The sequence below is a fragment of the Vulpes vulpes genome, chromosome 6 (assembly GCF_048418805.1).
Source record: "Vulpes vulpes isolate BD-2025 chromosome 6, VulVul3, whole genome shotgun sequence".
Taxonomy (NCBI): domain Eukaryota; kingdom Metazoa; phylum Chordata; class Mammalia; order Carnivora; family Canidae; genus Vulpes; species Vulpes vulpes.
This window is the reverse complement of record NC_132785.1, coordinates 80,988,078-81,011,918: the sequence shown is the minus strand read 5'-3', so window position 1 is coordinate 81,011,918 and position 23,841 is coordinate 80,988,078. Positions and strand designations below refer to the sequence as shown.

Below are 23,841 nucleotides of genomic sequence, written 5' to 3'. Positions count from 1 at the left end.
CTACTCAGAAAAGGAAAAAAGTCTGTTTCACAAAGAAAGTGATAGTTGAAGACTTAAAATAAACACTGGGCTGGTGTGTTGAAGGACTACGCTGATGGTGCTCCTGGCAAGTAGTAAACAGTTTTGTTCCTGAGCAGTTACAAAGTTGAGATCTTTCCTGTTGGCGTTGAGCTCTGAGGATTGTCTTTCCATTCTACTTCTTAGGACTGAAGACAGGAGATCAGTTCACTGAACAGTGCAAATTAAACTCTAGGCTTATTTTAATTAAATAGGCTAATGAGAAATGTGATATTTCCTGTTAACCTCTGTTACTGCTTAGGGAAAAGACATATATGGTGTGAAGGTGTCTTTGCTATTCCTCTCTACTTCGAAATGGCTCCATTTTTATTACTTTATGAAAAATGATTCCATTTTTATTACTTTAGAATAAGCTTGCAGGGGATCCCTGGGTGGCTCAGCTGTTCAGCACCTGCCTTTGGCCTAGGGCGTGGGCCTGGAGCCCCAGGTCGAGTCCCGCGTCAGGCTCCTGGCATGGAGCCTGCTTCTCCCCCTGCCTGTGTCTCTGCCTCAGTCTCTCTCTCTCTCTCTTATGTGTCTATCATAAATAAATAAAATATTTTTTAAAGCAAGCTTGCAGATATTCTTGAATATAATATTTAACCCAAAAGAATATATTTATAATAAAACATTGCAGAGGAGAAAAAAAGTGGGAGATCCAAAGATAGATGCTTATCTTGTGACAACATTCTCAGCTTCATAGGCATCATTTATATGAACGTAAAAAATCAGTCCTGTTGAACCTGTGCGAGTAAAACAGACAAGTTAGGTTTTTGCCATGCCCCTTCTCTTTTGCCTCTTTTCAAAATACTTCATGAAAGTCTGTATTTTTTACAAAGGCTTTAAGTAAAATTATTGCAAAATGCAAACAAAAAATCTTTTGGAACTCACTGTTTTTTGTTCACAAAAGAAAGATAATAAAAGTCTGAAGCTAATCAGTTGGAGACCACAGGAGTAAAAGGTAGGAATCTAGGGGAAGGGGGAAGATATTTCTGTGTTAATCATTTTCAGACAAAGCAAGATTAGTTGGATAATCTGATATTATTTAATGTAATTTAAATGCAATTAATAAAGTTGATATCAAATTAGACTTCTCAATATTATCTTCTTATCTAGAAATCTACAATGAGGATTATTTCACTTGCTTTGAACTAATGGAAAGGAATTTTATATGTAATGGGCACACTTTTTTAAATTTATAGTACATAACAAATTATTAGCATAGTCACTGTATGCATTAGCACATATCATCATTTGCACCATCTTATCTAATGATTATAGTTTATCTTTTTCACCTTGTACGAAATCAGTCTAATCATAAATATAAGTTTTAACTTAATTTTTTAAATGCAGATCAATTACATTAACATATACAAAGCCAGGACAATTATTTTACAACCTCGAGAAAAATTAGGTCACTTTGTCACTTTTCTGAATTCTCAGTTACAAAAATAGCAGTCAGAGAAATAAAGCAAAATGGTAGATTTGAATTTTTTTCACTTTTCTAACATGAAAAGTATATATGCTTTTATTTTTTATTTTTTTAAATAACCCAAAATAATTTGGGTTAAAATCTTTTTTTTAAGATTTCATTTATTTATTAATGAGAGAGAGAGAGAGGCAGACACACGCAGAGGGAGAAGCAGGCTCCATGCAGGGAGCCCGATGTGGGACTCGATCCGGGTCTCCAGGATCAGGCCCTGGGCTGAAGGCTGCGCTAAACCGCTGAGCCACCTGGGCTGCCCCGTATCTATGCTTTTAAATCAGGGAGACAAAACTATCTGTCTTTGCCAACTGTAACTGAAAAAGGTGGCGTTTTATTTTTTTTTAATGCTGCCAACATGTACTTATAGAGAGATAATGAATATTTCACTGAATCAACATGTATTCATGTTAATTCTGGCTACTAATAAGTACAAAGAAAGGATACCTAGTCCCTCATTTCAGCAGGAATTTCCTAAATAGATTTTTAAAAAAGATTTTATTTATTTGAGAGAAAGAAAGTGTGTGTGTGGGTGTGTGTACAGCAGTGGGAAGAGAAGAGGGAGAGGGAGAGAGTCTCAGGCCAACTCTGCATTGAGCTCAGATCCATATGCGAGTCTCAATCACTTTTCCCAGGGATCATGACCTAAGCCAAAAATCAAGAGTCTGAGGCTTAACCAACTAAGCCACCCAGCCATTCTCTAAGCAGATTTCAATAGTTACCATCTAGCAATCTGTTATTTGCATCCAGTTTTTACATACTTACGTAAATGCATAGTGTTTCATAGCTTACAAAAATGTGATTAGGCCATAAACAGGGTACACCCTGGAATAAAGAGTCTGATAAAGCAATAGAATCATATTTGCTATTCTTAGACACAATTATTAACCAATAGTGTATGACAAAACAGCATATATAATTGCTACTAATTTTAACTTGCAAAAATAAACATTTTTGGTAAAGAAGATGGAAATAATATTAAACTTATTTTTATATAAATGCTTTTGAAAATCAGGGTTGCTGGGTATCTCAGTCAGTTAAACACTAGTCTCTTGATTTAAGATCAGGTCAGGAGCTCGGGGTCTTGAGATCAAGTCCCACGTGGGACGCAGGAGCAAGGAGGAGTCAACTTGTCCCTCTCTACTCCTTCTCTCCTCTCTCTCACTCCCTCACTCATAAATGAATAAAACCTTTTTAAAAAAATCTTTCCCCATCTTTATAGTTCACAAATAAAATTATATGTATATATATATGACATACAATGTAATCATTTGATATATACATTGTGTTAATTAACTTAATTGCTATAATTACTTCACATTTATTATCATGTAATTACTATGTGTCATGAGAATATTTATTCTCTTAATAAATGTTATACAATATTTTAAACTATAGTCACCTTACCGTACACTAGTTCCCCAGAACTTATTCATCTTACAACTGAAAGTGTATATCCTTTGACTAGCATCTCCTTATTTCCCCATTCCCCAGTCTAGTTAACTATTCCACTCTGTTTTTATCAGTTAGACTTTTTTTTTTTTCAAATATCTTATGTAAGTGAGATTGAACAATATCTGCTTTCTTCAGTCTGGTTTCTTTTATGTAACTTTGTGCCTTCTCAATTATTATCCCTTACCCCCTCTTATCCCTATGGATATTTTCACTTTAAACATTTTATTAAAACACTCATTTGGCTTCAAATCTTTGGAATTGGTGTGACCTATATTTCTTTCGAATGTTCAAAAAATCATTGTCCATCACATACATTGAACATTCTGTTAACTAGGATACAATAGTAAATTTTCTGAGTGTCTGGAAAAATTATTTTCATGGACATGAGACATATGGGAAAATATAGGTTGAGTCTTCATCTCCTGGACACAAAAAGATGACTAAAAATGTTGTTCATTTGTTATAGAGTTCATGCTGTATTTGACTGAGATCTCTTTTGGAACACTTATTTTTTTTCTTCTCATGGTTAACCCTATTACCATGCCAGTTGAGACCTAGTTGCTCAGGGATGCTAAAATTTCCTGTTATACATTTAAAAAAAATTCCCTATTGAACATAAAAGAGTAGAAATGCTTTAAGATTCATGACATATCCCTGAGATGAAAAGAGACATTTTAAATATTGTTTATTTCACAGTATTTCAGTATTTTTCCTTCCTTTTGGGCAATATGTCAGTGAGTAATCTTGGTTAGTATATAATCAGTCATGAGCAAGTATTTTAACTTTTATTTAGGAAAGTTGAAGCTTTTAGTAGATATGCATTCAAAAACACCCTGTTTAAAGGTATTAAACAAAAGAAGCACTTCTATTCACTAGAAAATAATGTATTAGCACTATTCTTGGTGAAAAGAAAGTCAAAGCTAATGCAGAAATAGAAGGTATTTTAGTTTTCTGTGATACAATAAAATGTGTATTTGTACTTTAACCTGTACTTTCAAAATGATTAGAAAATATTTTCACTGCATAAAGATACGATGGTATTCTAGCTTTGGAACAATTCCAGGTTTCCCAGTATTAGAAGATGATTCAAGCCTCGACTAATTCTCCTTACTCAGGACTGTATGAATTTAAGTTACAAAATTGTTTAATATTGCTATTGGTTATTGCATTGGGACAAAAATTCTGAAAAAATGGAGAGTATAGTTTATTTTTGAGAAAATACTGAAGTGACATTCTCGGAATGATGTTTGAGGGACTTAAGGTCTAGTTATTAACGGCTTTAGACCTCTCTTCTCATTTCTGCTCCATTTGACTTGTCTTTGTCTATTCCATGCATCTCCTATAATATCTGAAAATTAAATGCTGCTGCCATATAATTTCATATATAAGAAAACCTAAATGCATTACCTGAACTTTAAACTGAAGTATGTAATATTATAAAATGCCTTTATTTCTCATTTAAAATATTATCCTTGCTTCCTTTTTCTGGCAATAAAGGTCATTTGATGCCAGAATAAGGACTTCAGTAGTTTTACTACCCAGGACTTGATACTGTGAGTAGTTACTTTTTCATCTGTGAAAAGGCAAGACCTACTTCTTTTCTTTCAAACACACTCCAGTGATCCAACAACATTTCCTTCTGCAGAGTTCTATTTGTCAGCTAGGCTTGTCAAATATTTTGTGGAAGAAATGTTCAGTTTCCTGAGAGTAATTGAAAACTTCAAGGCACATGTTTTCAGATATAGGAGTCATCCTCTGCATCTACAGCAGGCAGAAGTTATAATTCATTACACTGGGGGTGTTTACAGGCTTGTTTCCTACAGCTGACCTTTTCTAGTTACTTACTTTTCTTTCAGGCATATCTGAAATGTAATAAACACATTTATTTCAGTCTTTGGTTTTACAAAAAATCTTAAAACAATGCAGGGCACATATGCCTCAGAAATGGATGATTTTTAACTTCAGGTTTATGCATGGTGAAAAAAATATACATTACAAGTGTCATCCAACAAATTAAGCTAACTGATTTTTCAGGTTAATAAATAAGGTTAATACCTAAAGCACAAAGTTCAGGGATCTTGTATAAAGGCCAAAGCTTACAAACATTTTCGAGAAAAAGTCTTGTCTTTTCATGTATATTTCTTATGTAAATTGACCAGTTCTTTTATTCCTTCAGAAACCTAAGTACTTAACTCCAAGCAGAAGTCTTTCTCTATGTGCTTTCACTTACCTTTCTATATAAGTCTCCTGATAAATATATTTTATATGATGCCTTTCTGGAGCACTATATAAAAATAAATTATTCAAGAGGAGCAGTCAAGATGGCAGAAGAGTAGAGGACCCTAAGCTTGACTCATCCTGGGAACACAGCTAGATAATTATCAAAACATTCTTAACACCCAAGAAATCAATATGTCCGAGAGAACAAAACTGAAAGTCTACAAGTAGAAAAATGACCCTTTTATGTAAGGTAGGAGTATGGAGAGTTGATATGAGGAGGATATAACTGTGAGTACTGCAGTAGAGAGGGAGCTCTGCTTATGGAGACTATCTCAAAGTATGATAAGTAGTATAGCACAAAATCTGAAATTTATAAGCCTGTCACCACCAGGGTCATACCTGGTTTAGAGGTGCTCAGGTGGAGAAGTGAGGCAGAGACCCAAGAGTGGACAGTGTGGTCTGAGGATCCCCTGGGTTGCAAAAAGAACTGATAATGCCATCATGCTGCACTGTTCCCAGGCATAGGAGTGGGGATTCCAGCTGAGAGTTATGAACCTGGGTACTGGTTCCCTGACACCTAGCCATAAACTCTGAACCATCATGTGATCATGCCACCACTTTCCTGCCTCCAGCTAATGATTGGCAAAAGCATAGCAAGAACCTCCCCAGAAGATCAGCACAGGTCTTGCACCACAGGAGTCCCTAAAATTTGGAGTTTTGAACCCCAGTTCTGCACCTGAGATAAAACGGTTCAGACAAAGGCAGGGTGAAGGCAGGGATCTGACAGGAGCCAAATACACAGGAGGAGTTCTGATTGTTCTTCTGTGAGGGCTTCCTGAAAAGTGGGGGCAGGGGCACAAACAGCCCCTGGGCTAGACTGTTATTTTCACCCCACTCATCTAGAGCTGAAAGTCTTCAGGGAGCAAAACAGTGCCACTTAGTGGGGGCTGAAGCCACTGACACCAAGCTCCATACCCTGTGCCCAGAATGTTCATCTCCACTAGGGCAAGTCCACCTGAGAATCAGCACAACAGGCCCCTCACTGCAGAAGACCAGCATAAACATCTCCTTTGTGCCAATCATAGAGTTGCAAAGCTTTAGCTCTAAGGGAAATAGGATCTAGTTCCATTTATTATTTTTAATTTTTTCTATTAACTTTCAAAAAATTATCATTATTTTTAAAATTTATATATATACATATATAGTTTTATTTTATTTTATTTGGATATAACTTATTTTAACAAGCAGACTAAAACACACCCAGGATCCAGGTTTGTTTTGTGTTTTGTTTGTTTTGTTTTTCTTTTTTCTTTTCTTTTCTGGACAAAATGACAAGATGGAGAAATTCACTCCAAAAGAAAGAAAGAACAGAAAGTAGAACTCATAGCCAGGGATTTAATCAATATGGATATAAGTAAGATGTCCGAACTAGAATTAAAAACAATAATTATAAGGATACTAACTGGGCTTGAAAAAAAAACATAAGAGACATAGAAAAGAATCCCTTCCTGCAAAGATAAAAGGACTAAAATCTAGTCAGTGTGAAATTCAAAATGCTATAACCAAGATGCAAACACAAATAGAGGCTATAAAAATGAGGATGGGTGAAGCACAGAAATGAACCAGTGACATAGATGATAGAAACTATGGAAAATAATGAAGCTGAAAAGAAGAGTGAAAGAAAGGTAATGGATCAAAGGTTGACTTAGGCAACTCAGTGTTATTAATATATAATAACATTTATATCATAGGTGTCCCATAAGATGAAGAGAGAGAAAAGAGGCAGAAGGTTTATTCAAGCAAATTATACCTAAAACATCCCTAATCTGGGGAAGGACACAGATATCAAAATCCAGGAAGCACAGAGAATTTCTATTAAATCAAACAAAAGCTGATTATCACCAATGCATATCATAGTCAAAGTCACAAAATACACAGACAAGGAAAGAATTCTGCAAGCAACAAGAAAAGAAAAAATTCTTAAACTGCAAAGGAAGACAGATCAGATTTGCAGCAGATCTGTCCACAGAAATTTAACAGGCCAGAAAAAGTGGCAGGATATTTTCAATACGCTGAATAGGAAGAATATGCAGCTAAGAATACTCTATCGAGCAAAGTTGTCATTCAGAATAGAAGGGGAGATAAAGAGTTTCCCAAACAAAAACTAAAGAATTTCATGACCACTAAATCCAGCTCTGCAAAAATGAATAGGAGGAAAAAAGCACAAAAAGCAACAAAGACTAGAAAGAAACAGAGAATATCACCAGAAATATCAAGTCTATAGGTAACACAATGACACTAAATTCGTAAGTTTCAATAGTCAATCTGAATGTAAATGGACTAAATACTCCAATAAAAAGACATATGGTATCAGAATGGAGAAAAAAAGCAACCAAAATCCATCATTACATTCTGCCTACAAGAAACTCATGTTAGAACTAGAGATCCCTTCAGATTGAAAGTGAGGGAATGGAGAACAATCTGTCATGCTAATGGATGTCAAAAGCAAGTCAGAGTTGCCATACTTACATCAGACTAACTATATTTCAAACCCAAGACAATAACTAGAAATGAAAAAGAGCATTATATCATAATTAAGGAGTCTATCCATCAAGAAGATCTAACAATTATAAATATTTATGCCCCAATTTGGGAGCATCCAAATGTATAAATCAATTAATAATTAAGATAAATAAACTCACCAATAGTAATACAGTAATAGTAAGGAACTTTAACACCCCATTTACAGCAATAAACAGATCATCTAAGCAGAAAATCAACAAAGAAGCAATGACTTTAAATGACACACTGAACCAGATAGACTTAACAGTTATATTCAGAACATTTTATCCTAAAGCAGCAGAATCCATAGTATTTTCTAGGGCACATGGAACATTCACCAGAGTAGATCACATACTGGGTCACAAATCAGCCCTCACAAGTGCAAGAACTTTGAGATCATATCATGCATTTTCAGACAAAAATGCTATGAAACTTGAAGTCAAGCACAAGAAAAAATTTGGAAAGATAACAAATATATGGAGGTAAAATTATATCCTATTACAGAAGGAATAAAGTAACCAGGAAATTAAAGAAGAAATTAAAAAGGACATGGAAGAAATGAAAATGAAAACACAACAGTCCAAAACCTTGGGATGCAGCAAAGGCAGTCCTAAGAGGCAAGTATGTTGCAAAACAGACCTATCTCAAGAACCAAGAAAAGTCTCAAATACACAATCTACCCTTACACCTAAAGGAGCTAGAAAAGCAACAGCAAATAAAGCCTAAAGCCAGCAGAGAAAATGAAATAATGCAGATTAGCGCAGAAATAAATGATATAGAAACAGAGGGAGAGAGAGAAGCAGAACACCTGCTGAGCAGGGAGCCCAATGTGGGGTTTGATTTCAGGACCTCAACATCATAATTTGAGTTGAAGGCAGATGCTTAACTGAATGAGCCACCCAGGCACCCCCTCTACTGGACACTTAAAGAAGGATTAATACCTATTCTCAAACAGTTCCAAAAAGTTGAAACAGAAGGAAAATTTCCAAACACACTTTACAAGGACGGCATTACTTGATTCTAAAACTGGAAAAGACCCTACAAGAAAGGAGAATCACAGGCCAATATCCCTGATGAACATGGATGCAAAAATTCTCAATAAAATTATAGCAAATTGAATTCAACAGTCCATTAAAAGAGTTATTTGCCATGATCAACTAAGATTTATTCCTGGGCTACAAGGGTGGTTCAATATTTGCAAATCAATCAATATGATACACCGTATTATTAAAAGAAAACGTAAGAACCATATCATCATATCAATAAATGCAGAAAAAGTATTTGACAAAATACAGCATCCATTCTTGATTAAAAAGCAAACAAAAAATAAGACCTCAACAAAGTGGGGATAGATGGAACATATCTCAACATCATAAAGGCCACATATGAAAGACTCACAGCTAATATCATCCTCAATGGGGAAAAACTGAGAGCCATTCCTCTATGGTCAGGAATAAGATTAAGGATTTCCACTCTCACTGTTACTATTTAACATAATAGTACTAGAAGTCTTAGCCTCAACAATCATACAAAAAGAAATAAAAGTCATCCAAGTCAGCAAGGAAGTCAAACTTTCACTATTTGCAAATGACATGGTATTTTATGTGGAAAACATGAAAGACTCTATCAAAAGATAGCTAGAATACACACATGAATTCAGCAAAGTCATGGGACACAAAATTATACCTTCAAATCTATGTACATGCAAAAGAATGAACCTGGACCACTTTCTTACACCTGAAAAAATAAATTCAAAATGGGAAAAAGACCTAAATGTGAGACACGAAATCATCAAAATTCTAGAAGAGAACACAGGCAGCAAGTTCTTTGATTTCTGCTGTAGAAAGTTCTTTCTTGGCAAGTGTCTAGAGGCAAGGCAAACAAAAGCAAAAATGAAATATTGAAAACTCATCAAGATAAAAAGCTTCCACACAGCAAAGGAAACAACACAACTAAAAGTTAACCTACAGAATGGGAGAAGATATTTGCAAACAACATATTTGATAAAGAGTATCGAAAGTATATAAAAACTTGACAAACTCAACACCACAAAACAAATAATCTAGTTAAAAAATGAGAAGACATGAATAGACATTTTTCCAAACAAGACATCCAGATGGCTAACAGACACATGAAAAGATTCTCAATATTGCTCACCAGTAAAATACAAATCAAAACCAGAATGAGATACCACCTCACACATCTCAGAATGGCTAAAATTAACAACCTGAGAAATAACAGGTATTGGAGAGGATATGGACGAAAGGGGAACCCACTTGCACTGTGTTAGGAATGCAAACTGGCACAGCTACTCTCCAGAACTGTATGGGGGCTCCTCAAAAAAACTAATAATAGAACTACCCTCCAATCCAACAGTTACACTACTAGGTATATATCCAATATACAAAAGTACTAATTTGAGGATGTATATGCATCCCATGTTTATAGCAGGATTATTGACAACAGTCAAACTATGGAGAGAGCCCAAATGTCCATTGAGTGATGAAAGGATAAATAAGATGTGGTATATGCAATAGAATATTACTCAGCCATCAAAGGGAATGAAATTTTGCCATTTGCAATGACGTGGATGGAACTAGAGTATATTAGACTAAATGAAATAAGTCCGTCATTGAAAGACCATGATCTCACTCATATGTCGAATTTAGGAAACAAAACAGATGAACATATGGGAAGGAAGATAAGGGAAAAAGAAGGAGAGAGGGAAATAAGCCATAAGTGATTCTTAATGACAGAGAATAAACTGTGGGTTGATTAAGGGACATGAGTGGGTGATGAGTTAGATGGGTGATGGGTATTAAAGAGAGCACTTGTTGTGATGAGCAGTGGGTGTTGTAAGTGATCAATCACTGAATTCTACTCCTGAAACCAATATTGCACTGTATGTTAGATAAAATTCAAATAAGAATTAAAAAATAAAATTGGAATAAAAATAAATCAATTACGCTATAGTTGACATGATGCCATAGGCCCAAATTAAACCTTATAGTCAAGACATTTAAAAGTAAAATAAAATACATAAACGAGTGAGGTATTAACTTTTTTAAAGATTATTTATTTATTTATCTATTCAATCATGAGAGACACAGAGAGAGAGGCAGAGACATAGGCAGAGGGAGAAGCAGGCTCCCTGCAAGGAACCCGATGCAGTACTCGATCCCAGGATCCCAGGATCACGACCTGAGCCAGAGGCAGAGACGCTCAGCCATTGAGCCACCCAGGTGCCCAGGTATTAACTTTTAAAACTGTAAAACTGACAACTCAACTGTACTTAATATTTTTTAAATATCCATAATATCTCAACCACATGTATTCATGTGTATATATATATGTATATACATATATACGTGTATACACACATACCTCATAACTAGCATTCTTTATAGCAAATTTTGGGGAACAAGTGTGAATGTTTTAATTTTTATGCATGTGGTCAGGGCTTTCTGAGCAAAGATAGTTGGCTCTCGGTTAAAGGATGACTGAAGAGTAGCCGTGAGATAGGGAGCTCAGATTAGATGCTATGAAAACTTTCTTTTTCTCTCCCAGAGGCACTTCTTTACTTAGGAAAGGGTTCTAAACTTTGACTTCTGTAACTATTCCTCCCCAAACAAAGACTGAGGCTCTTTCAACTTTAATCTACTGATAGTACACTGGAGGTTTGTGGGTGTAGGTAAGTAGGTTAAGCGTAGGAAAGTGTGTTCTGTAAAATTTCGGTTAAATCTCAGATGGCCTCAGTGGGCCTGTAATCTTAGGGATGTCACATTTACACATATTTTTTCAGTAGTATGACTTTTTCTCCCAGTCTCCTACTTCCTTTCCTCAATGTAGTGTCCTTAATCTATGAATATCCTTGAAGCTTTCTCTCCTGTGGACTGCATTTTTTTTTTTTTTTTTGAAATCAAAGAGGAGGACTAGAAGGGAGGCTATAACAGGAAGAATCTGCTTCTCCCAAATGGGATAAGGCTGCAACATTAGAATGTACTATAGACCAGATTCATTGTATTTTATAAAGATTTATCTTCTGCTACAGCTATGAGGGAATATTTATTGGATTTTTCACTTTGATAATCTGTTGGAATTCCCAGAAGTAAAGCCAATGAATATGACAAGATTCCCTTAGAACTGAGGACCTATGAGTGTCTTACTCAACCTAGTATACTTTCAACCTGTAGCAATTCATCAAAACTGCCATTTTGATGTCCCTAACTACATATGGTCCCAGACTCTTCTGCTCTAGTAAGCAGACCTCAGCTGTCTAGAGATACCCATCTTTCCAGATTTGGGATGATTTCCTTCCAATTTCAGGTCTTTGATGATTTTTTAAATTATTTATTTATTTATTCATGATAGAGAGAGAGGCAGAGGGAGAGAGGCAGAGACACAGGAGGAGGGAGAAGCAGGCTCAGTGCCTGGGACTCAATCCCGGGACTCCAGGATTGCGCCCTGGGCCAAAGGCAGGTGCCAAACCGTTGGCTACCCAGGGATCCCCCAGGTCTTTGATGATTTTAAGAAAAATGGCTATTCTGAATTTTTCTAGCTTTTTTGGTTATAAGGATGCAAGTTATATCCTTTTAAGATCTTTACATGTTAGTGCTGATGTCCAAAGTAGCTTTAGGTACCAAATTTGAGGACAAAGGTTTCAGCAAGGAGAATGCTGCTAGCATATCCTAGAGATTATGAAGCACAAACTCCAACCTCTAGAAACCTAGTTAATATTGACTAAGATGGGAAAATAAGGCAATTGAAAAGAAAGGGAAATTCTGCAGAGCAACATAAGATTTAGTTAATATACCAAGGCAAGGTGTAATCAAGAATATGGAGTTATCTAATGAGGAAAGCAGGACCAGGGATTTTTGTGAAACTAGGGGTATCCAGTGGAATCTGCCCCTTCAATGCCTCATCCTAAGATTGATGAATGTAGACGATTCCAAAAAAAGCCCAAACATTATTACAGGAGCCTAAAGTAAAAGATTTTGCCTTCACTGGTCTTTCACACTAAAGGACTATCACTTCTCACTCATCATACCCAGTAATATCCAGCTTGATTTATTATAGCCTACTAGCTTAGCTTCAACATTTATGTTCATCTATGCTGTGGCCTTTAACAACTGATTTATTTATTGTTTCATGTTATCTTTCTTATTCAACAAATATTCTCTATTCTATAGATTGGCCTCACTCCGTTTTTTTAAGTCTAATTTTAGACACATTCAGTGATGTCAATTAATTTACCTTTTAAGGAACCACAGAATGATTAGATACATCATGAAAGAAGTTCAATAACCAAAGTACCACTTCTCATTTTTTCCATGTTATGTCAAATTAGGTGGGAGAAAAAGAAAAAATTCACAGGGGTGAATAAGTTCTTATTTATATGCAGACAAATGAAGAAATAGATTATTCACTTACTAAGGTCCAATGAGAGAGAAACTAGGACAACAGAACACTTTGGTCTAGGTCTCAAGTGCACAGCGGTTTCCAGTTTTGATGGTTATTTGATTATGTTTAAAAAATGTCCTACCAAGGAACTTGGTTGTTTTTGAATCCTAGAATTTCTGAGTGGAAGGCAGAGTCAGCTTTACAGATTCTGAATAACATACCCTTCAAATACGTGATAGAAGGCATAGCTGAAGGTTATTTTAAACATCAGGTATTTTACTGTTATAGTCGTGATTCCTTTGTCATTTATTGAGGTTATTAAGTACCTTCCATAAATGACTTTAAACATTTATATGGTATTATTGGAAATTTTATGTTCTTTTATAACTTGTGTTTCTCCTCCAATATTTTAATGGTGTCAGCTCTTCTTATGCTCCCAATAGCCCTACATCCAGGGAATGATACATCTCCTTTAATTCCATATTACAAATTAATTGAGACATAAAAATAAACCTCATTAGGAAATAATATAACAGCAAAATTAAAAATTTAAGTGAGAACCTAAACTCTTTCTTTTAAAGAACATTAATATTTATAATTATATATAATGTCTCTATCAGTTGAACTGATCATAAAAAAAAACTCTTTCATTTTCCTTGAAAGAGTCATACCTCCCCCTTATCACTTGACTAAATGTAGAGAGCATTAGGAGAAAGATCAAAAGTGCCTCTGACCTACAGGTTAGGCACTAGGATATGTAGTCCACACATAATGGTTCCAAATTCTCAAATGATTATATATATATAAGCAAACTCATACAAATATATCTGTATCAACTATAGGCTCATCAATATTATGTATATGTATTTGCATATATACAATGCATAAATATGATAAAATAGTCATAAAATATTTATTTGTAATATTTATAAAATGCAATATTCATAATACAGGACTTGATATGATAATGAGTATGATATACATACATGAATTTTTACCTGAATCCCTATTTTCATTTTTCTAATGTCTACCATTATCCCCCACACACCAAGTTTATTCCATATGAATATTTTCAAATGCTGGTGATAATTCTCGTATATCATATATACATTCCAGTCTACCAAAGAGGCACCTTTGTGCACCCATGCTTTACAAAGTAAAACTAATGAAATCCTTCTGCATTTTTCTCTAGGCAGAAGTTCTATTTGGACACAGGGTAAAATAAAATTCAAAATCTGAAAATAGTAAGATATTCTCAGGCTGTTGAATACCCCTCACTCTTTGTCCATTATTTTTTTAAATTTATTTTAATAATAAATTTATTTTTATTGGCGTTCAATTTGCCAACATACAGAATAACACCCAGCGCTCATCCCATCAAGTGCCCCCCTCAGTGCCTGTCACCCATTCACCCCCACCCCCTGCCCTCCTCCCCTTCCACCACCCCTAGTTCGTTTCCCAGAGTTAGGAGTCTTTATATTCTGTCTCCCTTTCTGGTATTTCCTACTCATTTCTTCTCCATTATTTTTAAAGGTTTTTAGTCCTTTTGGTCATAGGGAACAATAAAAATGTCTTCCTTTCTCCAATTATAAGAAAGTAATAAATAAAAACAGAGAAAACTCACAAGTACATCTAGGATGATAACCAGCTTTCCAAGTAGACACATGATAAAAGTTGAATTGTTTTGTAGAAACAAATTGCGTGCTTTACCTTTACCTGTAAAAGTTGGGAAAAAAAATTTAAGCAAATTAAACTGGTATATTTTCCAGGAATGGTTAGACACATGGTTCATAATATTGTTTACAGAGTATTTCTAATGTAGAAAACTTTAAAACAATTTAAAACCAAATAAAACATTGTTATGTTGCCACCCCAATCCCTCATATGCCTGTAAGGCCCATGGTCTTCTGTTGACATCATCAACCTCAATTTCCTCTTCCTCTGATGCAATTTTGGCTATACTGATCTTTTTATTTTATGGTTATGTTAGCTTTCACCAATCTTAAACCCTTTGTACTTGTTTGTTCCTTCTGCTTGGAACTTTCTTACTATGGCTAGTTCCATCATTGAGATACAGTCATACATGCAACTTTCTGATCCCTTTGTCACCCATCTAAGACCATTCGAGTCTTGGTTTTATTATTTCCTACTACTTGCTAGATAAGCATCCAATGTTTTCACATGGAATATTTAATTATAGTTAGAGAAGTCTCTAAGCAGTTGCTTAAAACTGGTGAATAGATGTTAACATAAGCCTCATGAAAGCAGAGGTTACACAGTATTGTTCATGGTTACATCCCTAGTGCCTGAAGGGGTACTCTGCACAAGCTAAGCACAGAATAAATATTTGTTAATAAATGAATTAATTAGCAAGCTATAGGATTCTTTTTGATATTTAAACTAAATAGACTGTATTAGAGATGTATACATAATGTTTTAAAAAGTGGAATGTTTTTCCAGGCCTGTAAGATATTCCTGAATGGGATAAAAATCTAGAGAATATTTGATTTGATACTAAGTGGAGCAGAGGATTTTTTGAAAGTTAAAGTAAGAAAGGCAATCATCCAAGTTTCTGGAATTCCATACGGTAGCTAGAATTATCACATGGAAACACAAATGTGATCAAATTTCCACTGCAGTTGACACATAGCAATAGCTTCCAAACACATTTAGAATGAATAACACCTTCCACACAGGAGTCCATCTGATCATTATCTCAATGATAGCACCCCCTGCTGTGAAGCTGTGCATACAGAACTCAACTTGATGTCATTAAAATTTGAAATATTTCTCCAATTTCCTTCTAACTACATACTCTCCAAGAAACTGAACTGAAACCAGGTAATTTTTCCCCAAACTTACTTCACCACACCTCCCATGATTCAAACACTACAATGATATCAACATTCGTAATATGGCAGCCTCATTTCATACCATGCTTCCCTCAACTCTCTCTACTACAGTAACCACAGCCTTTTTCAATTCCTATGCTCCCTTTCTGTCGCAAGACCCATGTGTGGATAGGAATTGCTTCTTATCGTGCTTCCTTAATGCCTAGCACAGTGCCTGGCATATAGAAATTCTGATAAAGGGATCCCTGGGTGGCGCAGCGGTTTGGCGCCTGCCTTTGGCCCAGGGCGCGATCCTGGAGACCCGGGATCGAATCCCACGTCGGGCTCCCGGTGCATGGAGCCTGCTTCTCCCTCTGCCTGTGTCTCTGCCTCTCTCTCTCACTGTGTTCCTATCATAAATAAATAAAAATTAAAAAAAAAGAAATTCTGATAAATATTTGTTGGAAAAAGTGAGGAAAAAATAAATGCAATAAAATGGCATAGTGATATGTAACTTACAACATAGTTCACCTATAGAAAGAGAAAGTGTCATTTCAGTTTTTTGAAACTTCTGGTCTACCTGAGAATTTTCTGGGAAATGTTAGCCATACTTTCAGTCAAAAATCAACTTCCTTTCTAGCTGTAACTTTCAGTGATGGGGACCACCCACCAATGAAGCTTAAACCAGTTTTAGTTTGCAGAAGAGTTTGAGTAGCCATAAAAAGGCAGGCTGGTTAATATTCCAGAAAGTGATTAACTGCAAAGGATTTTGTGCACTAGGAATCCTAGGATGACTATTGGGTTTCTCTACTCCGAATATATTTAAAATGGAAAAGACAAAAAAGATAAGAAAGTTATGTACTTAATAATTTGACATTTCAAAAGAAAAGAGGTTCAGTGGAAATGATAAGATGCTATCTTGGCACATGGTTACCAATAATAACAAAAGTAACAATAACTGAAAAGTACTAAGCATTCCCCAAGTACCAGGCACTATTTCCAAGGAAGTAGGTAATTCCCAGATTAGAATGGAATCCCTATTTCAATTCATTCAGTCCATTTAAGCACAGCACAGGTTGTAAATCAAACGTGAATTTATTGATTTATATAATAGGGATTAAAAATGATAATTACTTTCTCTTCTAAAAGAAAAGAGACTTATTTAGCATCTAACAATAAGCTTGCTTTTATGTAAGTTTCCTGAATGGGTCTCTTTTCTTTGGAAATAAAGAGTATTATTCTTATATAAAATAGCAAATGAACACTGTAGCCTGTGTGTGTGTGTGTGTGTGTGTGTGTATAATTTCTTATGCAATAAGCTGAAACAACCTTCTTGAATTAGATAAAATGTGATTGGGTTTCTAGACTATGGTTTTAAGTGAGATATCAGTATTTACGTCTTCTGGTGACCAGTAGTCTGCCTTCATAATTCATTATTTATTGGAGGCCTCTTTACTTTGTGGGTCAGTTACCTCTAAGTGTTAAAATGCCTAAAGAAAATATTTATGAATTTCAAATTTCTATGCATTAGAACCCTAATATTATCATAATACTTAGTCGTATTTCCCTAGTCATATTTCCCTATTATTTAATCTTTTGAAGAACACAAATTAATTTTTTAAAGTGAGGATATTTATACAACCACCATTCACATAATGAACTGGAACTTTGCTCACACCAGAAGAAACCCTTGTCACATACCTCTCAAACATTAGACATTGTCTTATTCCTAATGTAGTCACCATCTTGATTAGAAGTATCAATATCACAGCAATGTTTTGCTTGTTTTTGAATATAATTTAATGTCACAAGGTATATACTGTTTTCTTTTGTTCCATATGATTTTTCAGCTATTCATCCATGTTGTTGGATATAGTTGTAATTAATATACTATTACTGTATAATATTCTATGGGATGCATATTACACACCTTTATATATCTATTTTATCCTTGCTGAATATTTGGGATATTTCTTGTGTGTGTGTGTGTGTGTGTGTGTGTGTTTGAAAGGCATTTTTATTATTTTTTATGTTTTATTTTTTTGAAAGTTTCAAGAAGTCACTTTTATTTATTATTCTTTTAATCATACCAAGCTTATGTTTAATTTTATTATTATTGTTTTTTATTGGAGTTCAATTTACCAACATATAGCATAACACCCAGTGCTCGTCCCACCAAGTGCCCCCCCCCATTGCCCATCACCCAGTCACCCCAAACCCCCACCCACCTCCCAATTTGGGATATTTCTAATGTTTGATTATTAGCAAGTAATGCTACTGTAAGTATGTGTAGAACAATTTATCCTCTGAGTTTTTAATTTCAGTTAGTTAAGTATTGTTTCTTCTCCATATTCTTTCTCTCTGTCTTTTGAGATGTCAATTAAACTTATATGTCATTTTGACTATATCCCATATACTTTTTTCTTCATGGGTTCTTCTAAATATATTCTGGTTCATTAAGTCTTTCCTTAGTTATATCTGATAATTGTTAGCTTTTAAAATTTTTTATTTAATATTAACATACAGTGTAATATGGGATTCAGATTTACAAAATAGTGATTCAACACAATACTTGGCACTCATTACAAGTGCAGTCCTTAATCTCCATCATGTATTTAACCCATCCCCTCCACCTACCTGCCCTCTAGTAACAATCAGTTTATTCTCTATAGATAGGAGTCTGTTTCTTGATTTGCCTCTATTTTTTTGTCCCTTTGCTCATTCATTTCATCTCAAATTCCATATATAAATGAAATCTTATGGTACTTATCTTTCTCTGACTTATTTCATTTAGCATAATACTCTCTAGCTCTATCTATGTTTTGCAAATGGCAAGTCCCATTCTTTTTTATGTCTGAGTAATATTCCATTGTGTATATAAGCCACTTCTTTATCCATTCATCAATTAGTAGATATTTGGGCTAATTCCATAATTTGGTTATAGTAGATAATTCTTGTATAAACATTGGGGTATGCGTATCCCTTTGAATTGGTATGTTGGTGTTCTTTGGGTAAATATCAAGAGGTGCAACTGCTGGATTATAGGGTAGTTATATTTTTAACTTTTTGAGGAGACTCCATATTGTTTTCCAGAGTCACTGCACCAGTTTCATTCCTACCAGCACTGCAAGAAGAGGTACTCCTTTTCTCCACATCCTCACCAACACCTGTTTCTTGTGCTGTTGATTTTAACCATTCTGATGGGTGTGAGGTGATAGTTTGTTGTAGAAGAGGTGTATAGCAATATAAGCAATATAATCCTACCTCAAGGAGGAAAATAAATCTCAAGTGAACAACATAATCTTACACCTAAAAGAGTTACAAAAAGAACAAATGAAGAAGCCCAAATCCAGTAGAATGAAAGAAATAATAAATATTAAAGCAGAAATGATACAGAAACTGAAAAAGTTACTAAAACTGATTTATCCCTAGCCACACTCAGTAAAATGAGAAAAGACCCAAATAAATAAAATCACAAATGATAATAACAACCAACACCACAGAAATACAAACAATTATGAGATTATGAAAAAGTTTATGCCAACATATTCGACAACCTGGAAGAAATGGATAAATTCCTAGAAAAATGTATATGTTACCAAGACTGAAACAGGAAGAAATAGAAAAATTGAACAGCAAATAAATTGAAAAAGTCATCACAAATCTCCCAACAAGCAAAAGGCCAGGGCCAGATGGCTTCACAGGCAAATCCTACCAAACACTTAGAGAAGAGTGAACACCTACTCTTCTCAAACTTTTCAAAAAAAAATAGAAGAGGAAGGAAAACTTCCAAAATCATTCTATGAAGCCCAGCATTACCCTGATACTAAAGCCAGATAAATATGCCTCTAAAAAAGAAAACTACAGACCAATATTTCTGATGAGCATGGATACAAAAACTCTCAACAAAAAACAGCAAATGGAATCCAACAGTATATTTTTAAAATATAAACTCACCCCAATCAAGTGAGTTATATTCCTGGATTGCAAAAGTGGTTTAACATTTGCAAATCAATCAATGTGATACACTACAATAATAAAAGGAAGGATAAGAACCATATAATCATTCCAATAGCTACAGAAAATGCATTTGACAAAGTATAATATCCATACATGATAACCTTCACCAAGTAGGTTTAGAGGGAATACCTCGATATAATAAAGGCCATATATAAAAAACTCACAGCTGATATCATCCTCAATGGGAAAAAACGGAGAGTGTTTTTTTCTCTATGATCAGGAATAAGACAAGGATGTCCACTCTCACTACTGTTACTTAAGATAGTACTGGAAGTCTTAGCCACAGCAATCAGAAAACACAAAGAAATAAAAGGCATCCAAATCAGCAAGGAAGAAGCCAAACTTTCATTATTTCCAGATGACATAATACTACATAGAAAACCCAAAAGACTCCACCAAAAAATTGCTAGAACTGATGCACAAATTTGCTAATGTCACAGGACACAAAATCAACATACAGAAATCTATTGCATTTCTCTACACCAATAACGAAGCAGCAGAAAGAAACCAAGGAATCAATTCCATTTATAACTACACAAAAAAAACTGTCATATATCTAGAAATAAACCTAATCAAAGAAGTGAAAAACCTGTATTCTGGAAATTATAAAACACTGATGAAATAAATTGAAGATGACACAAAGAAATGGAAAACATTCCATGGTTCATGGATTGAAAGAACAAATATTGTTAAAAGGCCTATACACCCAAAGCATTCTACATATTTAACGAAATCCCTATCAAAATACCACCAGCATTTTTTACAAAGCTGAAAATTTTAATGATTGTACCAGAAATTATGGCTTGCATTCTTGATTGCATTACATTGATGAGTTTCCAAGACAATATAAGGACCTTAACACATCAAAATTCCAGGACTGGGATCCCTGGGTGGCGCAGCGGTTTGGCGCCTGCCTTTGGCCCAGGGCTCCATCCTGGAGAGCCGGGATCGAATCCCACGTCGGGCTCCCTGCATGGAGCTTGCTTCTCTCTCTGCCAGTGTCTCTGCCTCTCTCTCTCTCTCTGTGACTATCATGAATAAATAAATAAATAAATAATATTAAAAAAAATTCCAGGACTTATTCCTCCCTGCTTTTCATTTTATTGTTTGGGTGATTCTATTTCTTCATTTATTTTAAACCACAAAATACATTCTCATCATTGTATAGCATGGTGAATATTTTGACTTATCTAAAAATAGCTTTCTCTTGCAGTGCATTCTTTATTTTTTTGATACATGATATTTCTTCTGCCTGAAAAACTGATTTTAGAATTTTTTTTAGAATTCAGATATGCATTGAATCAACTCAGTGTTCTGCATATCTCTTCCAATTTCAAATTTGAAGGATAATTTTTTCTTGGTATCATCTTCAGAGGTCATGTTGATAATTTCTTTCACACATTAAATATGGCATTCAATTGTTTTTGGGTGTCCATAGTTTCCACTGGAAAAAAAATAGCTTAAAACTGTAGGTAGCACCTTCTAAGTACCCCCGCCCCCAGGGATATACTGTCTTTTTGTCTTTCATTTTCAAAAGTTACTTTCTTGTACCTAGATGAGATTTTGTTATTGTATAGGAGGTAGTTGTTTTTATCCTGATTAAGTTTAATTGTGGGTCCTAAATATGTAGCTCCTCAGCTCATTTTTTTGAAAGTCCTTGGTCATTAGGTTCTCAAATATTCCTGGGCAATTGTCTTCTCTTCTCATTATTGGACCTCATATTACATTTATGATAGAATACTTCACTTTCATTTATTACATTTTAATCATTTTTGGTATGTCAAATCTACATATTAAGTATACACTTTCAGTTTTTCAAACTAATTATAGGATTTTAATTGCTAAATCACAACAAGAAGTTTGGACGTACTTCAAACATGTGGAGGTTAAGGACCATCTTGCTAAAAGATGAAAGGGTCAACCAGGAAATTAAGGAAGGATTAAAAAGATTCAGGAAACTAATGAGAATGAAGATACAACCATTCAAAATCTTTAGGATACAGCAAAAGCAGTCCTGAGGGGGAAATACATCGCAATACAAGCATCTATCCAAAAACTGAAAAGAACTCAAATGCAAAAGCTAACCTTACACCTAAAGGAGATAGAGAAAAAACAGCAAAAAATAGATCCTACACCCAGCAGAAGAGAGTTAATAAGATTCGAGCAGAACTCAATGAAATTGAGACCAGAACTGTGGAACACATCAACAAAACCAGGAGTTGGTTCTTTGAAACAATTAATAAGATAGATAAACCATTAGGCAGCCTTATTAAAAAGAAGAGAGAGAAGACTCAAATTAATAAAATCATGAATCAGAGATCACTACCAACAGCAAGGAAATACAAACGATTTTAAAAACATATTATGAACAACTATACACCAATAAATTAGGCAATCTAGAAGAAATGGACGCATTTCTGGAAAGCCACAAATTACCAAAACTGGATCAGGAAGAAATAGAAAACCTGAACAGGACAATAACCAGGGAGGAAATTGAAGCAGTCATCCAAAACCTCCCAAGACACAAAAGTCCAGGGCCAGATGGCTTCCCTGGGGAATCCTATCAAACGTTTAAAGAAGAAACCATACCTATTCTACTAAAGCTGTGTGGAAAGATAGAAAGTGATGGAGTACTTCCAAATTCATTCTATGAGGCCAGCATCACCTTAATTCCAAAACCAGACAAAGACCCTACCAAAAAGGAGAATTATAGACCAATATCCCTGATGAACATGGATGCAAAAGTTCTCAACAAGATACAATAGGTACGGGATCCCTGGGTGGCGCAGCGGTTTGGCGCCTGCCTTTGGCCCAGGGCGCGATCCTGGAGACCCGGGATCGAATCCCACGTCGGGCTCCCGGTGCATGGAGCCTGCTTCTTCCTCTGCCTGTGTCTCTGCCTCTCTCTCTCTCTCTGTGACTATCATAAATAAATAATAAAAAAAAATTAAAAAAAAAAAGATACAATAGGTACATTAGGCCAATAGGAACCAACAGTACATTAAGAAAATTATTCACCATGACCAAGTAGGATTTATTCCCGGGACACAAGGCTGGTTCAACACTCATAAAACAATCAATGTGATTCATCACATCAGCAAGAGAAAAACCAAGAACCATACGATCCTCGCAATAGATGCAGAGAAAGCATTTGACAAAATACAGCATCCATTCTTGATCAAAACTCTTCAGAGTGTAAGGATAGAGGGAACATTCCTCAGCATCTTAAAAGCCATCTACAAAAAACCCACAGCAAATATAATTCTCAATGGGGAAGCACTGGGAGCCTTTCTCCTAAGATCAGGAGCATGACAGGGATGTCCACTCTCACCACTGCTACGCAACATAGTACTGGAAGTCCTAGCCTCAGCAATCAGACAACAAAAAGACATTAAAGGCATTCAAATTGGCAAAGAAGAAGTCAAACACTCCCTCTTCGCTGATGACATGATACTCTACATAGAAAACCCAAAAGACTTCACCCCAAGATTGCTAGAACTCATACAGCAATTTGGCAGTGTGGCAGGATACAAAATCAATGCCCTGAAGTCAGTGGCATTTCTATACACAAACAACGAGACTGAAGAAAGAGAAATTAAGGAGTCAATCCCATTTACAATTGCACCCAAAACCATAAGATAACAAGGAATAAACCTAACCAAGAGGTAAAGGATCTATACCCTAAAAACTACAGAACACTTCTGAAAGAAATTGAGGAAGACACAATGAGATGGAAAAATATTCCATGCTCATGGATTGGCAGAATTAATATTGTGAAAATGTCAATGTTACCCAGGGCAATTTACATGTTTA

The 23,841-nt window shown here is 35.1% G+C and overlaps 1 long non-coding RNA gene across 1 annotated transcript in view; it reads right to left on the bottom strand.

Moving 5' to 3' along the window:
* Window positions 1-23,841, bottom strand: part of LOC112907835 (uncharacterized) — a 299,234-nt gene that overhangs the window by 114,095 nt on the left and 161,298 nt on the right. The window contains exon 5 of the long non-coding RNA XR_012002151.1: window positions 14,802-14,893. This is a non-coding gene — a long non-coding RNA (uncharacterized lncRNA). The remainder of the gene's footprint in view (window positions 1-14,801; window positions 14,894-23,841) is intronic.